At 38.2% G+C, this 15,998-nt stretch overlaps 1 long non-coding RNA gene across 1 annotated transcript in view; it reads left to right on the forward strand.

The window, feature by feature from the left end:
• The window catches only part of LOC126377438 (uncharacterized), a 216,285-nt gene that overhangs the window by 1,179 nt on the left and 199,108 nt on the right, over positions 1–15,998 (forward strand). The gene's annotated exons all lie outside the window — the stretch shown is intronic.

Genomic DNA, 15,998 nt, shown 5'->3' on the forward strand with positions numbered 1-15,998 from the left:
AGTGTGCTTTTCGTACAAATTCCGTTGTAATTTCATTTTTTGACGTTTAGTAAAAAAGTAACTGATTTGAGTAGTTGGAAACGAGCCTTCTATCTTTGTTGCGTGGTCTAGTGGTTTGAGCGTTAGCCTCACGATCTGGAGGTCCGGATTCCATTCCCAAAGGGGATATTATGGAAATCACTTTGTGAGACTGTTCTTTGTTTGGTAAGGACTTTGCATGCTTGAAAGACTCCCAGATCTTAAGCCCAACACTAACCACTTCGTGCATTTTATTACGTATATTTCAGCTTTCAGAAGTGTACCATGGTCTTTACGCTCAGATAATTTCGCCCCTCTCGTAGCATGCACGCTAGCATTCAGTTCAAATCACGGCAGATAGTGTTAGTGTCAGGATCTTATCATAAGAGATTGTGTTCTCAGGTTAATAGTGTTATACTGGACTGGATTGCACTATCTAGTTGTACACTAAACGCAGTATTAAAGTGAAGGAAATACAAATAGTTTAGTACATTGTGGGCTTTGGGGAATAACGCGCTTTAGTCGCATTTGCTACGCGCTACAGCATCGCGACTGTATCGATGCATACGCGCGACAATGTCAGACGACATGGGAGGAAGAATGGAGGGAGGCGTGAGTGAAGAACCGCGTTACTGAATCGCGTTTGCATCGCTACCACACCTTGGACACTCCATACAATCAACGTTTTACACAGACACCATATAGGTATAGACGTTATCGTACGGTCACGAGCATTAATATGTATACACTTTGGTGCCATGTCACATTAACTTTTTTGACAAATTGAACTGTAAGTCTCACTAAATGTCAAATATGTTAGTGCGACAGAGTCCTAAAGTGGGTACATCATATTGCTCATGACTGTACACGCGCATCTGTGTATGTGACGTCTGAGGCCATACGATTGAAGACTAAAGTAAGACCGAGGGGGGTTGAGGTCAACCTAGCTGGTGGGGAACGGAGAGTTGCCGACTGAATCATAGATGTTTAATAATAAATGTAGGATGTATGACAGTGTAGATAAAAGAGTAAGATAATACAAAATAAACGAGTAAATCAGAGACAGGTACGTGGGACAGAGATGCAAGATACGTGTGTGAAAGAGAAAAGATATGATTGAAGACGTATTCGGTTGAACAGAGTGGAAGAGCGAGAGGTATAAGAAAAAAAGGGGGAGAAGATGACTGAAAGACTTTTTTCATTTTCTCTAATTGCAATATTATATTCTGTGCTGTTATTTTCGAAGGTATGTGACCTAACCTGTATTGGGCTGGTTTTCCCTTCGCGGGTCGGAAGGTCGCAAAGGCAGTCGCTTCTGTAAAAAACCGGAACAGTCAAATATTCAGGTTAAGTAAGCGGACCTTGAGAAATAACGGGATAATGCTAGGGAGTGTTTATTTTCCCGCTCCCTCCCACATATAAATAGCCTATATACGTCCCACTGCTGGGCACAGGCCTCCTCTCAATCAACCGGAGGGGGTATGGAGCATACTCCACCACGCTGCGCGCTGCTCCAATGCGAGTTGGTGGAGGTGTTTTTACGGCTAATAGCCGGGACCGGCTTAACGTGCCCTCCGAAGCACGGAATCATCTTACTTTTTCGGACAATCAGGTGATTCAAGCCTGAAAAGTCCTTACCAAACAAAGGACAGTCTCACAAAGTGATTTCGACAATGTCCCCATCGGGAATCGAACCCGGACCTCCAGATCGTGAGCCTAACGCTCTAACCACTAGACCACGGAGGCTATTACATAAATAATAATAAATAGTATAATAATAAAATATACAGCCTATCAACCACACAACATTAACAATAAGGTAGTTTTTTTTTTTAAATATAATTATACAGGGTGGCCCAGAAGTTCACGTTCAAAATGAACAATTAGATAGAGGAGCTCATTAGCTACCAGAAACACCCCCATGTATGGTCAGCAATTATTTACGGTTTAGGAGATATTATATTAGCGACAAAATGATGATTTCTGAAATAAGGTAGAAAATTAGAAAAAGGTACAAAATGGGTCATATCTCCTAAACCGTAAATAATCGCTGAACATACATGGGGGTGTTTCTGGTAGCTAATTAGTCCCTCTATCTATTTTTTCATTTTGAACGTGAACTTCTGGGCCACCCTGTATATCAACTTCCGTGCTCTAGCACAGCGTTGGGATTACGAACTTGATGTTCTGGCTTGATTCCTATTCTTACTTTGTCCGAATCAACTTGTAAGTCCTTTGTGTGGCTTGGACATTCTTGAAAAAAATCTATGGTTTCGGCCCGTGCTGATTTTGAGCCTGAGATCTCACCATGAGAGTCAAGCGTCATTCCAACTGACCTAACATGGAGAAATACTTACATAAACTGCCTATATACGTCCCACTGCTGGGCACAGGCCTCCCCTCAATCAACCGGAGGGGGTACGGAGCATACTCCACCACGCTGCTCCACTGCGGGATGAATACTTACTTAACATGACATGGAGAAATACTTACTTAGATGAATTAAAAACACTGCACTTTTTTCCTTTTAATAAAATCCTTCTTCTTTTGACTTACAAAGTAAATATCCAGAATCTTCTTAATTTTTTCATCGGGTCAACTATACACGTTGGCTGTCAATTTTGGAAATTGTTTGTTTCGTCTGAATTACCGCCATTTTGCGCATACTGTTTGTTCAGCAGACGGACAAGAGATTTTTAGTCTGGAGACTGTCAATATTGGATCTAGGTGGGGCTGCGAAAAGAGCGGTGAAGAAAAACTTTATCAATACCTTCATAGTGAAGTATAATATGTTCCTAGTTTAAAATCCTATTCAAAAAAATACCAGTGTTATAACAAAAGAAAAAGAAAGACTAAAAGATGGTTTATTATGATGGTTTGTTTTTATTATTTCTATTTTCACATGGATATTTCTGTATTTTTTATGTTTTAATATTGTTGAGGAGCTCGATGGCGCAGCGGTAACCGCGCTCGGTCTGCGATTGTTGAAGTAAAGCAACTTTCGCAAAGGCCGGTCATAGGATGGGTGACCACAAAAAAAAAAAGTTTTCATCTCGAGCTCCTCCGTGCTTCGGAAGGCACGTTAAGCCGTTGGTCTCGGCTGCATTAGCAGTCGTTAATAACCACCAATCCGCACTGGGCCCGCGTGGTGGTTTAAGGCCCGACCTCCCTATCCATCCATAGGGAAGGCCCGTGCCCCAGCAGTGGGGACGTTAATGGGCTGATGATGATGACACTTTATTGCACCAAAATAAAAAGAAATAATTACAAAAAGACTATTAACTAAGTACATGGCAAATGGCGGCCTTATCGCTTGTTTGGCCCTTATCTCTTCTGGATCACTTTCTCTCCTACGATTTTTCTCCATCTGCTAACGTTTTTTTTTTTAAATACTGAATTTAAAAACTAAACCCGACTACGGAAAAATCGCGTATGAAATAAGAAAATCTCATGATTAGGTACGCATTTATCCCTATTCCGAGTAGTCTTACCGAGTAGCCTTACCAGTTGAACTACTGGGAATTTCTTTCCTAACTTACTGAATAGTAAGACTTCGCTTTCCCCATTAGTTTTACTATGTAATTTTTTTTTAAACATAGACCTAGTTAATGATAGACAGTATAGCATTATTAAATTACAAGATTAGGGGATATTTTAAAATAAATTTCATTATCTGCAAGTAACTATCTCAATACCTATCATGAATAAAATTAATTTGGTTAAAGTTAAAAGTTGCGGAACAATGGAATTTATATGGACTATAAATTACCTGCACTTTTATCGTCCAAGCAAATAATACTGATATTAGGCAGCTAAATTACTCAATTGTATACCAATATTTTATGTTTTATGTTTATTTTTATTTTTTTAAAGAACGTCTAGGGCCCTGTGCCGAGGTTTTTCTTGCAGTTTCTTTTCCCCGGCTATACAGGTTGTGAGAAGCTGCAGTAGTTTTAGGCGGATGAGACGTTCGTTATGTAAAATTGACGATTCAAAGTGTAACTATGTTACCTACTGAATAAAGATATTTTTGAATTTTGAATTTGAATTTTGAAATGGGCCTATGATTGAAAAGTATTTTAATGATTTAAAATATTATAAAAATATTTTAGTCTCAAATCCGAAGAGTGACGATCAGGAAACAGCCGTGGTCGTATGCCTTGGTAAGCTAACTCTTAGGACAAATTGGAGACTCCAAAACTCTTATTCGCATATTTTGAAGCCACAATCTCATTATATATTTCTGGGTCCCAGACTATTGTATTAGCCTCTCATATTGCATTAGTCCGTTTAGTTAGTACCTATAGCTTTCGCTATTATTTTTATTGAAAAAGGATAATGTATGAATAAAATGAAATTGAGGACTCGGCGGCGCAGCGGTAAACGCGCTCGGTCTGCGATTGTTGAAGTTAAGCAACTTTCACAAAGGCCGGTCATAGGATGGGTGACCACAAAAAAAATTTTTCATCTCGAGCTCCTCCGTGCTTCGGAAGGCACGTTAAGCCGTTTGTCCCGGCTGCATTAGCAGTCGTTAATAACCACCAATCCGCACTTGGCCCGCGTGGTGGTTTAAGGCCCGATCTCCCTATCCATTCATAGAGAAGGCCCGTGCCCCAGCAGTGGGGACGTTAATGGGCTGGTGATGATGATGATGATGAATAAAATGAAACGTGCCTACTTGCTGATAGAAGAGAAGCAGATAACTGATTTAGGTAAGTACTTAATACTAATAAATACTTTAATTAAGTTAATAAAGACAGTTAACTAAAAAGTTGCTTAGATTGTAATTTTTAAAAAGTTATTGGTGCTAATCCCTGCAGACACCATCTAATTTTATTTTAATTATTCATTTCATTTTCTTATCCGCCGACAAGGAAAGGAACCGGTAGGTAATCAACAAGCATAAAAATGGAACACAATTCAATTTTAAGCACAAATGTAAAACAACCCTATAAAAAAAAAAAAACATTGGCTAATAACCCGACATAATTATGTTGACAGCACATGCCAAACAGTTTGCATACCAGCGAGATACCTTTTTGATTCGCCCGAGTTATTCATTCATTTACTCATTCTTCCTAAAATTAAGAGCTGTCAATCATCCGTCCCTTTCTCTTTCCTTTTTGCGGATAAGAAAATGACAGATATAATTTAAAGTAAAATTAAAAGGTGTAAGCAGGAATCGGGGCCATTGTATAATCTGGCAAAGCCGAACGCACAAACAGTATTTTTAACTAAAAAATAACACGATCACTGTGTAACTGAAAATTAGATATCAACCCCTCACGTGCAATGTTATTTTTTCTATAAACACATTCGAATTTATTTACATAGACATATTATGGCAGGAAAAAATGTGGCTTAGGAGCCCCTAAGCCAGCCGGCTTAGAGGACATCTCGCTGGGGCTTGGCTTAGGGGTGCCCCACATATGGGACATGCACGTATGAGTTATAAATTTATTGTCTCATATGTGGTTCATACACAATGAACGTGTTAAGTATTAGAGATTGGCTCATTTATCGCTGGATAAAAGTCGAAAGAATTAACTTATAAGACTGTCGTTTTATATTATTATTCTTGATTAATAAATGAAGAGCGATTCAACGGATTCACTTAAATTCTCTGTCATTCCATTTCTTAACATTCGTCTTTGGGTAATAAATCTCTCAATAAAATGTAAATTTAAGCCCGCAGAAGTCTTGTAGCAATCTGAAATAGCACTTAAAGTAAAATAAGTTTGGTCACATTAAAGTTGAATGTTTTGACAGGCGAGGAAACTTTTCCAATTTTCCATTCCATGGAACAAAGGTCGCTTGCCCGAAACGCATTTCGGTTGGAGTCCAAAAAACTCGTAAATTCTGGTATAGTCCGGCCATTAAGGGCCCTATCTCACTATGACACCATGGGTGTGTCACCGACGAGGAAATATCTATACTAATAATTATAAGTGTGAAAGTGTATGTATCTAGTGTGTAAGTGTATGTGTCTAGTGTGTAAGTGTAAGTGTTTGTGTTTAGTGTGTAAGTGTTTGTGTGTAAGTGTATTTTTATTTTATTTTATTTTTTAAAAAGATTACAACCACATCACACATATTGAGCTTATTCCACAACTTAACTAGGTATTCTGACTGATATGTGTAACAATAACGGTGTACATAGCACTCGCAATCAATAAACTAATTTACAAATTCAACAGTAGCAAATAGGTTAATTAAACTTAATTAAACTAAATCGAAACATACAAATAAACTTTGGTGATAGATTTAGAATATTAACTCAAAAAGTGCCGAATAATTTTAGACCTGAAACTGTGTAACTTGTCATGAAATATATCCACATCAATTCCAGCATTAATATTATTATACTCCTTAAGCATCCTCACAGTTGGTGACTGTCGGCCCAAATTTGTTCTACAAAAGGGCGTGTAAAATAACCTACCAATTTTATTCCGGGGATATCTTGAGAGAACAGAAAGGGAGGAACATTCCGGAAGACCACCGCACTGTATATGACCAGTGTAAGTGTATGTGTCTAGTGTTTACATCTGGTTAAGTTCATTAGTGTAAATTTCTAAATCATTCATTTATTTATATAAATAAGGATGAAAGCAAGCGAATCATTTCCGACACAAGTGCTTTTAGTACTTAATGGGAAGACTTATTCACATATTGTTATGTTTATTTGGAAAAATAAACTATTTTTTTTAGTATGTAAGTGCAAGTGTATGTGTCTAGTATGTAAGTGTAGTGTATGTGTCTAGTGTGTAAGTGAGTATGTGTGTAAGTGTTTGTGTGTCCGTCTTTCAAGACAATACGGAGCGACGAATTGACGTAATTTTTTAAGTGGAGATAGTTGAAAGGATGGCAAGTGACATAGGCTATTTTTTGTCTCTTTTAAACGTCCCACTTCCCTTCTTTGCCCTGTCACCTTGAAATAATGGCCTCTGAGGTCTAGATGTTGAGCATTGGGCTCACGATCCGGAGGTCCCGGATTCGAATCCCGGTGGGGACATAATCACAAAAATCACTTTGTGATCCCTACTTTGGTTAGGATATTAAAGGCTGATCACCTGCTTGTCCGAAAGTAAGATGATCCGTGCTTCGGAAGGTACGTTAAGCCGTTGGTCCCGTAGAAGCTAATACCATACGTATATTCTGTGAAATGTGTTTTCTTAACGGTCTAAAGCTTGTACTCTCATCAATATCCAACCCTCTACGGACGTAGCGTGAAAGATGTAAGCGTGTCTTCTTTCGCTTCAATCAATTCCCGATAGACTTCGAATCGGAACATCTGTTATTTTATGTACGTAAGTGTGCTATTTGAAATCTTGACTGTCAATACCCACATATATACAGGATGTTAGTGACATCGTAACGAAAACTTTGAGGGATGATTCTGGGTTGATATCAAGTGGAATGAATTGTAGCGTTGACAGCGACTCTCCGAACGGCGACCCTCGCTTTTCCGTCGCAGAAGTATGAATACGAAAATAATTTAAAAATACAAAAATTTGCATGAATTTTCCGACAGAAAATTCCACTTGATATCAACTCAGAATCATGGTGTGAACAATCCCGCTTAGTATTCGTTACGGTGTCACTAACATCCATACCTACTTGTATGGCTACATGTATGGGGTATAAGTGACATTGCAACGAAAACTTTGAGAGGTGATTCAGACCATGTTTCTTAGTTAATAACAAATGGAATTTTCCGTCGCAAAAGTATAGAACTGAAAATTATTAAAAAATGACACTTAAATTTTCATAAATTTTTCGACAGAAAATTCAACTTAGTAGCTGCCAGATGCCAATCCATGACACTTTATGGACGAAAAACATTATTTATCGGAATATAAATGAAGCTATAAAATTGAAAACTAAGGAATTTACCTGAAGAGTGAAGACTGAGACATTTTCTGGGTGCTACTCTAAACAAGATTCCCTTTGCCTGAATGGGCAAATAAAGAAAAAGGCACTTTATGGGCGTGGCCCGATTTGTTTTGAAACCACATTTTTAAGATTTTTATCAATAAAAGCTCATTTTAATCAAAGTAAATTATTTTACGGCTAATAGCCGGGACCAACGGCTTAACGTGCCTTCCGAAGCACGGAATCATCTTACTTTTTCGGACAATCAGGTGATTCAAGCCTGAAAAGTCCTTACTAAACAAAGGTGAATGTTGTATTTTCACTGATACTGGGAAATGGGGAAAAATTGTCTAGACAAAGGGATCTTGCTTCTGAACGGGTTTATTTCTTCTTATAATCTAATATTTCGCCCTCTTACAGAATTATGAGGTATTAATATGCTAACGAGTGCGTATGCGCAGCGTTGTTGGTGGTTGCCTTCTCGTCTAGTTGTTAAGCAAGTAATACAGCGCAACGAGACTAGAGGGCGTTAGTAAAGTTCTATTTTTACTCTAAAGATGGCGCTGTCTGTTGACATGCTGCCACCACCTAGGTAGTTACATAGGTATGCTACTTAAATATGTACTTGGATTCTAAATATTGCCATTATTGACCATAGATATTGCAAGTTTACCACATATGTTTATGTATAATATTTATAATTTAAGACGATATCTGGTATGCAAACTAAATTAGGTACTACAAAACTTGTTATGAAATTATTAAGTTCAAATGAAAGCTTGTTTGTCAAAGCTTGTCATGAAATTATCAAGTTCCAATGAAAGCTTGTTTGTCAAACTTGTTATGAAATTATTAAGTTCAAATGAAAGCTAAACATTTAGGTACATACAAATTATTAGGTACTAAAAAATTAAAAAAGTTAAAAGTTGAAAATTAAAGTTAAAGGAAATGTATCAGTAAGTACCTATGTAAATGACAAGGTTTATGGCTTGTGGTATGATCTAACCTATTGTGTTTATGATTGAAACAACATACAATAAAAGTTTATTAAATGGTTCGCATAGTTGAATAGTACTTAAGTAACTAAATAAAACTAGGTAAATAACTAGATTAATATAACAAATATAACTCGGTAAATATAACTAATCCAGTCCATCCAAAGGCAACGGGCATATATTATTGAATGCACGTTTTATAACTCCTCTTGCCGTTTGAATTTCCGCTACTCGTATGGTGTTGTCCCTTCCCGGGCAACACCCGATGATCTTTCCCATCCTCCACTGGCTCGGTGGTAGTCGGTCTTCTTTTATTAGCACGATGGTGCCGTCTCGCAGCCCTGGACCCTTGGAGCTTCTCCATTTCGAACGTGTTTGCAGGAGGCCTATATAGTCTCTAGACCACCGCTTCCAAAAATCCTGCTGCAGTTGCTGTAACAGCTGGTAGTGGGTTAGTCTGCTCATTGGTACATCTGTATAGTCATAATCAGGCATCGAAACAGGGGTCCTACCTAACAAGAAGTGGGCTGGTGTCAGATAAAAAATTTCGTCGCTATTTGAGTTTGGTATCGGGCATAGAGGGCGAGAGTTGAGAATAGATTCTATTTGTATGAGTACAGTTGAGAGTTCCTCGTAAGTCAATAACGAATTTCCGAGTACCCTTTTCAAATGATATTTGAAAGACTTTACCGCCGCTTCATGCAACCCACCCATATGTGGTGTGTAGGGAGGCAAAAATTTCCAAATGATTCCCTCATGAGCGCATGAGGTTATAAGTTCACTCGAGTTATTATTTAGAAAGTTAAACAATTCTATGATTTCGTTATTGGCTCCTTGAAATGTTGTGCCGTTGTCACTTAACATTTCTCTCGGTTTTCCACGCCGAGCTATGAATCGCCTGAAAGCGGATAAAAAATTAGAAGTCTCTAAGCTTGTAACTAATTCTACGTGTACCGCCTTAGTTGACGAGCAAATAAACACAGCAATGTAGCATTTGCTTGCCTTAAATCCGCGTCCCCTCCTGTCCCTAACAGTTAAAGGACCTGCGTAGTCGACGCTCGTTACAATGAAGGGAGGCGTTGGATTTACCCTTGATGATGGTAAATTACCCATGACAGGTACATCAATCTTTGGTTTGGCTCTGAAACAAGTCATACATCGATGCACGACTTTGTTTACTAACTGCTTACCATGAATAGGCCAGTATTTCTCACGTAGTGTTGATAACAACAGTTGTGGGCCCGCATGCATCAGTCGTTTATGATAATCAGCTACTATCATTTCACTAAGTATGTGATGACGTGGTAATATTGTAGGGTGTTTTTTGTCATATGTAAAGTTTGATAACTCTAAACGACCCCCTACTTTCATGATTCCATTATCCATAATAGGATTTAGAGACAATAGATTTGAAGACTTAGGCAATTGCTTGCCCTTACTTAGTAAGTTATATTGGTTATAGTACGACTGCATCTGTGCATACTTGATTAGGTTATTCAGTGAGTCATTCAACTCCTTAACTGATAAGGCATCGGTTAATTTGTTATTTGGGTTTTTACAATTGTGAATGAATCTCAAAATAAATGCAAAACAACGTGTCAATCTTTTTAAACTTGACCAACGTTGGAATAGATGTGTTATAAATTCATTAATTGTTACATTTATGGAAATATTACAGTGACTTTCACTTGACAAAATTAAATTTGTATTTTCTGTTTTATTGTTCGTATATTGGCATGACGGCCATTGGTCTATTGGTTTGGATAGCCAGGTTGGCCCTCCCCACCAAAGGCCGCAAGTGAGTAACTTGTCCGCGAGTACTCCCCTTGTTAGCAAGTCTGCCGAATTATCGCTGGAAGCAACCCAGTACCAATCTTTTTTTTCTGTTATTTTTCGTATTTCGTTAACCCTATTTTTTACAAAGGTCATCAATTTATTCGAGTCTGATTTGATCCACGCCAACGCTACGTTTGAGTCTGACCACAAATATTTCGTAGTTATGTTACATTTGAGAGCGGAACGTACCCTTTCGTACAATTTTGCTAACAATAAACATGCTCGTAATTCTAGTCTAGGTATTGTTTCATTGCGTGCCACTCTTGACTTCGAACAAAGTAAATTGACAAGTATATTGCCGTAACTGTCTATAGATCGCATATAAATAGCGGCTCCATATGCTGCAAGCGAACTATCACAGAAACCATGAATTTCTATAGTGTTATAATTTTGAATTAGTATATGTCTTGGGATTCTTAGTTTATTTAACATATGTAATTGGTTGTAAAATATTTTCCATTCGTTACTTAATTCGAGAGGAAGAGTTTCATCCCAGTTAATTTTCAATTTCCACAAGCGTTGTATAAAACACTTGGCTAGCACTATTATAGGACCTAACAGTCCTAATGGATCGAAAATAGCGGCGGCTGCGGATAAAACCTTTCGTTTGGTTAAATTACTTGGTACTGATTCCTCCTGTAATGTGTAATGTATAGTGTCACTGTCACTTGACCAGGCGAGCCCTAACACCTTGTGAGTACCTGGTCCTAGCTCAGTTAATGTGCTACTGTATGGGGTATGTGTGTTGTTAATTGGTGTTTGATAGTTAGTAATTTTGTTTAAAATAATACTTGAGTTTGACTTCCATTTTCTTAAGTGAAAATTCGCGCTTTTTAGAATTTTATCTATTTGTACCATAGTTTCGATCAATCTTTGTTCACAATCGTCACCATGCAACATATCATCCATATAATAACTGGTTGATATTGCCGAAGCCGCGGTCGGAAACGATTCTTTGTTCTCATCCGCGAGCTGTTGTAAACAACGAGTCGCTAGATAAGGAGCGCACTTCAGGCCAAAACTAAGTGTGGTAAGTTTATAGGTAAGTAGTGGATCTGTGGGGTTTTCGCGCCACAAGATACACTGTAGATTTTGTTGTTTAGGATTAATGTATATTCTTCTATACATTTTTTCGATATCTGCACTGACAACGAACTTGTATTTTCGAAAGCGAATTAGTATATTTTCCAAATTATCCTGGTTAATTGCGCCCTTATACTGGATATCATTTAAAGATTTTCCCGTGTCGGTTTTAAAAGACGCATCGAAAACTACCCTGAGGGGCGTCGTGGTTTTTTGTGGAGTTAAGACTGCATGGTGCGGCAAGTAGTTACAGGGTTCTGACGTATTTTTTATTGTCATGTGCCCTGACTGTTTAAAGTCGTTCATAAAATCCACGTATTTTTTCTTATACGAAGGATCTTTTTCGAATTTTGTTTCTAGAGATTTGAATCGTTTATAAACAATAGGACGTGATAATCCAAGAGAAGCTACGGGTTCTTGTAAAGGTAATGTGACAACGAAATTTCCATCGGAGGTTCGTGTATGATTTGCGAATATTTTCTCACACTGTATCAAATCATCATTTGGAATTGTGATGTTTTCCAAGTCGTTACATCCAGATAAAATATTATTCGAGTTAACAATAAAATTACAGCGCACTTGTTTAGGTATATTTGCCGGCATGCAGCCCGAAACCACCCAACCTAATCGGGTTCTTTGTAAAATAGGTAAACCATCTCCTAGCCGATGCTGACCGATACAAAGCAATTGGTAAAATAATTCAGCACCGATAATTAAATCTACCTCGCCACCATCGTAAAACGAAATATCTGCAAGATTAAATCGTGGTGGAATATTAAATATTTGGGTACTAGATGGGTAAGTAGGTATTGTACAAATACTCGGGACAATGAAGCAAGACAAATTGGTAGAAAAAGTATTATCCATCGAGTGTATCGTTAGATTACATAGCTTATTTATTTTGGTAACATTTTCGTTAAATCCAATAACTTCCATGTTTATATCTTGTGTTGGTAATTTTAACAAATCGTAAGCACCTTGCCTAATGTAGTTAGACTGTGAGCCTGAGTCTAACAAAGCTCGCATCGAATGTAATTGATCATTACTGTCACGGACATTAATACGCGCCGTCGACAAAATAACTGGTTTTGGTTGTATAGGTATATTATTGCCGACACTATCGAACGTACCGGTTTCTACTTGTTGATTGGTTAATAAGTTGACAGTTTGAGATCCTGTCTCAGAATTAAAGGATTGTATAGCTTCAGGGTTATGCATAGTACTAAGTGTTGGTGTAGCTGTTTGGGAATCATTATTGGTTCTCTGTTGATTGATATGTAGCAAGGTATGATGCTTGCCCTTACAGGTACGGCAGCGTGAAGCCTTACAATTTGGTAGGATATGATTAGAACCTAAACAGTTCACACAAAGGCCCAGCCTTTTTACTAATCGAAAGCGTGACTGTGTGTTCAGAGCCAAAAACTTAGTGCATTGGTTGATATAATGACCTTCCTTGCAATTAGGGCATCGACTACGGTAGGTATTATAATTTTCTACCTTGGAACGGGAACTGGAACCAGGAGCGGACGTGATCACCAAGGCCTTCCTAGGCGTAGCAACGTGCGCCACAAGCCCCTCTTCACTGGAGCTGATCCTGGGCAGATCCAGTGCTTCCTGGAGATCAGCCCGACTCCGCAAGAATGACTTAAACTCCTGTAATGTTGGTAGTTCACGCATGTTAGTCCTCTCTTCCCATTTACGTTGAATAGGTAATTCGAGTTTTGCTGCTAAAAAGAAGATGACAAGCAGATCCCAGCCTTCAATGGATATGTTAAGCGACTTTAAGGTACGTAAATGTTTTGATATATTATCTGCTAGGCTTCGTAATGCTGTAGGAGTGCTAGGAACATTGTCAATATGAAATAGCGCCTTTAGGTGATTATAAACAAGCACTCTAGGATTATTGTAACGCTCGCAAAGAAGCTGCCAAGCTATTGAATAACTTTCCTCTGAGTATTCCAGTGAACTTATCACCTCCAAAGCGTTACCTTTCAAACAGCCACGTAAGTATTTAAACTTTTGGATTGATTTCAAAGTGGTTTGGTTTACAAGTGCGTCGAAAGTATCTCTGAATTCAATCCACTGGGTGATGTTACCTGAAAACGACGGCAATGAAATGTCTGGGTACTTTATTGAGTCATTTGCCTCTGGAAGAGGATGGCATTGCTGATTATTAGTATTATACAAATTGGCCTCTGAAGTATGTTTTTTCAAATAACCCTTTGCTTTGGAAATGTACTCGTAATAGGTATTTTGAAATGCCTCCCTCTCCTCAAGCTCCTTATCTAAGTCAGTACTGAGGGTCTCAATCCTATCCTGAATTTGTTCAAACTGATTAAACACTGATGTTATTTTTTCTATGCGTAATTCAAGATCTAATGATTGTTCAGCTGACAATAACTTAGGATCAAGTTTTACGAAATGTTTTTTGAATAAAGTTAGTTTGCCCTTTTCTATTCCCCTTCGCTTGATTAAATCTTTCAACATATTACTCTGAACTATCGTTCCAGAACTGGTTTCATTATCTGAATCCATATCTGATGACGATAAATAGATATGTTTGTAAATTATATCGAAACTTAACTAGAGAATGTACCGAACTCAAATAGGTTTTTATAATAGAAATAACTATAAATTCCCTTTATAAATAAACCAGCCACTTACTTGGTAATAGTAACCTGCCGAATACCTGTCGACTTTCCTTCTACTCGTGCAGATTACTCCAACGCCGCCCTGCAAAATCCTTGGTAGGTACGTCTCTGGATATAATTTCTTCTATATTATAGAAATCTTATATCGGTTGGTTTCTCGCTGAGATATTATGTGTCTCGCAGTAATATCGTCGATTAATGCACAATCTTCCACTTTCCCTTGGTATTGACGGGATTTTTTTTGAGAAGATACGAGAAGCCACGTGTCGATGGCGTGTCCCGTATTTCGATGGTCGTATTTCTTCAAGTATCGTTGAAGAATCGATGTGCCCACAGTTGACTCCAGTTATTTCAATGGGCGTGTTCACGGGGTCACCAAAATGAATGTTGTATTTTCACTGATACTGGGAAATGGGGAAAAATTGTCTAGACAAAGGGATCTTGCTTCTGAACGGGTTTATTTCTTCTTATAATCTAATATATCGCCCTCTTACAGAATTATGAGGTATTAATATGCTAACGAGTGCGTATGCGCAGCGTTGTTGGTGGTTGCCTTCTCGTCTAGTTGTTAAGCAAGTAATACAGCGCAACGAGACTAGAGGGCGTTAGTAAAGTTCTATTTTTACTCTAAAGATGGCGCTGTCTGTTGACAAAAGGACAGTCTCACAAAGTCATTTCGACAACAACCCGCAGTGGAGCAGCGTGGTGGAGTATGCTCCATACCCCCTCCGGTTGAATGAGGGGAGGCCTGTGCCCAGCAGTGGGACGTATATAGGCAGTTTATGTAAACCTTCCCCCCCACACACACACCCCTCACCCCACTCCGGTTCCCATCCTAGAAGTGGGGAATTGTAATATGTTAACTCCCTAAACACTCTGAACACATTTCTGAAAGAAACGCTTAGGTCCGCCACTCACGCACTCTACAACCCCTTTATTGACCGGCCTAAGTTTATATCTACAAGAGACAAGTGGGTCTGCACTTGTAAACCCATTTTTATATTAAACTAAACCAAACAAGCTTGGTACGTAGACATTTCTTGAAAGTAGACAATCCCGCTAACATTGTAAGTAAATTTAATATTCTAGACAGAGTAAAATCCGCACGCACACTAACTTGAAACACATTCTAACATTTCTAACGTTATTTATTTGTTTATTTTATCATTTTATATGTATTGTTTTGTAAGTATTATTGTATTTCTTTCATGTATTTGTAGATACACTGCGCACACACACGCTTTTAATATATGTTTTTGTAAACTACTTTGTTTTCATAGTATAAATAAATATTATTATGTATCCATTCAAGTTGTATTTGTGGGAGACACGGCTTCCGTGCCTCACTTAGCAGGGTCCACAGAATACCAGCGTCGTGGCTCGCGCCGCGGCTTATGCTGAGTGAGGCCCTTTTATAAAGGACACCACCACCATCGTTGACCAGTCCATACACTCAATTATTTGTATTTCTCGTGTATGTTGTTTTTATTATGTGTTTTTTTTGACTGTAAGTTGTGTGTTACTCCGTGTTTTAAATTATATAT

Source organism: Pectinophora gossypiella, chromosome 23, assembly GCF_024362695.1.
Source record: "Pectinophora gossypiella chromosome 23, ilPecGoss1.1, whole genome shotgun sequence".
In the NCBI taxonomy this organism is placed as follows: domain Eukaryota; kingdom Metazoa; phylum Arthropoda; class Insecta; order Lepidoptera; family Gelechiidae; genus Pectinophora; species Pectinophora gossypiella.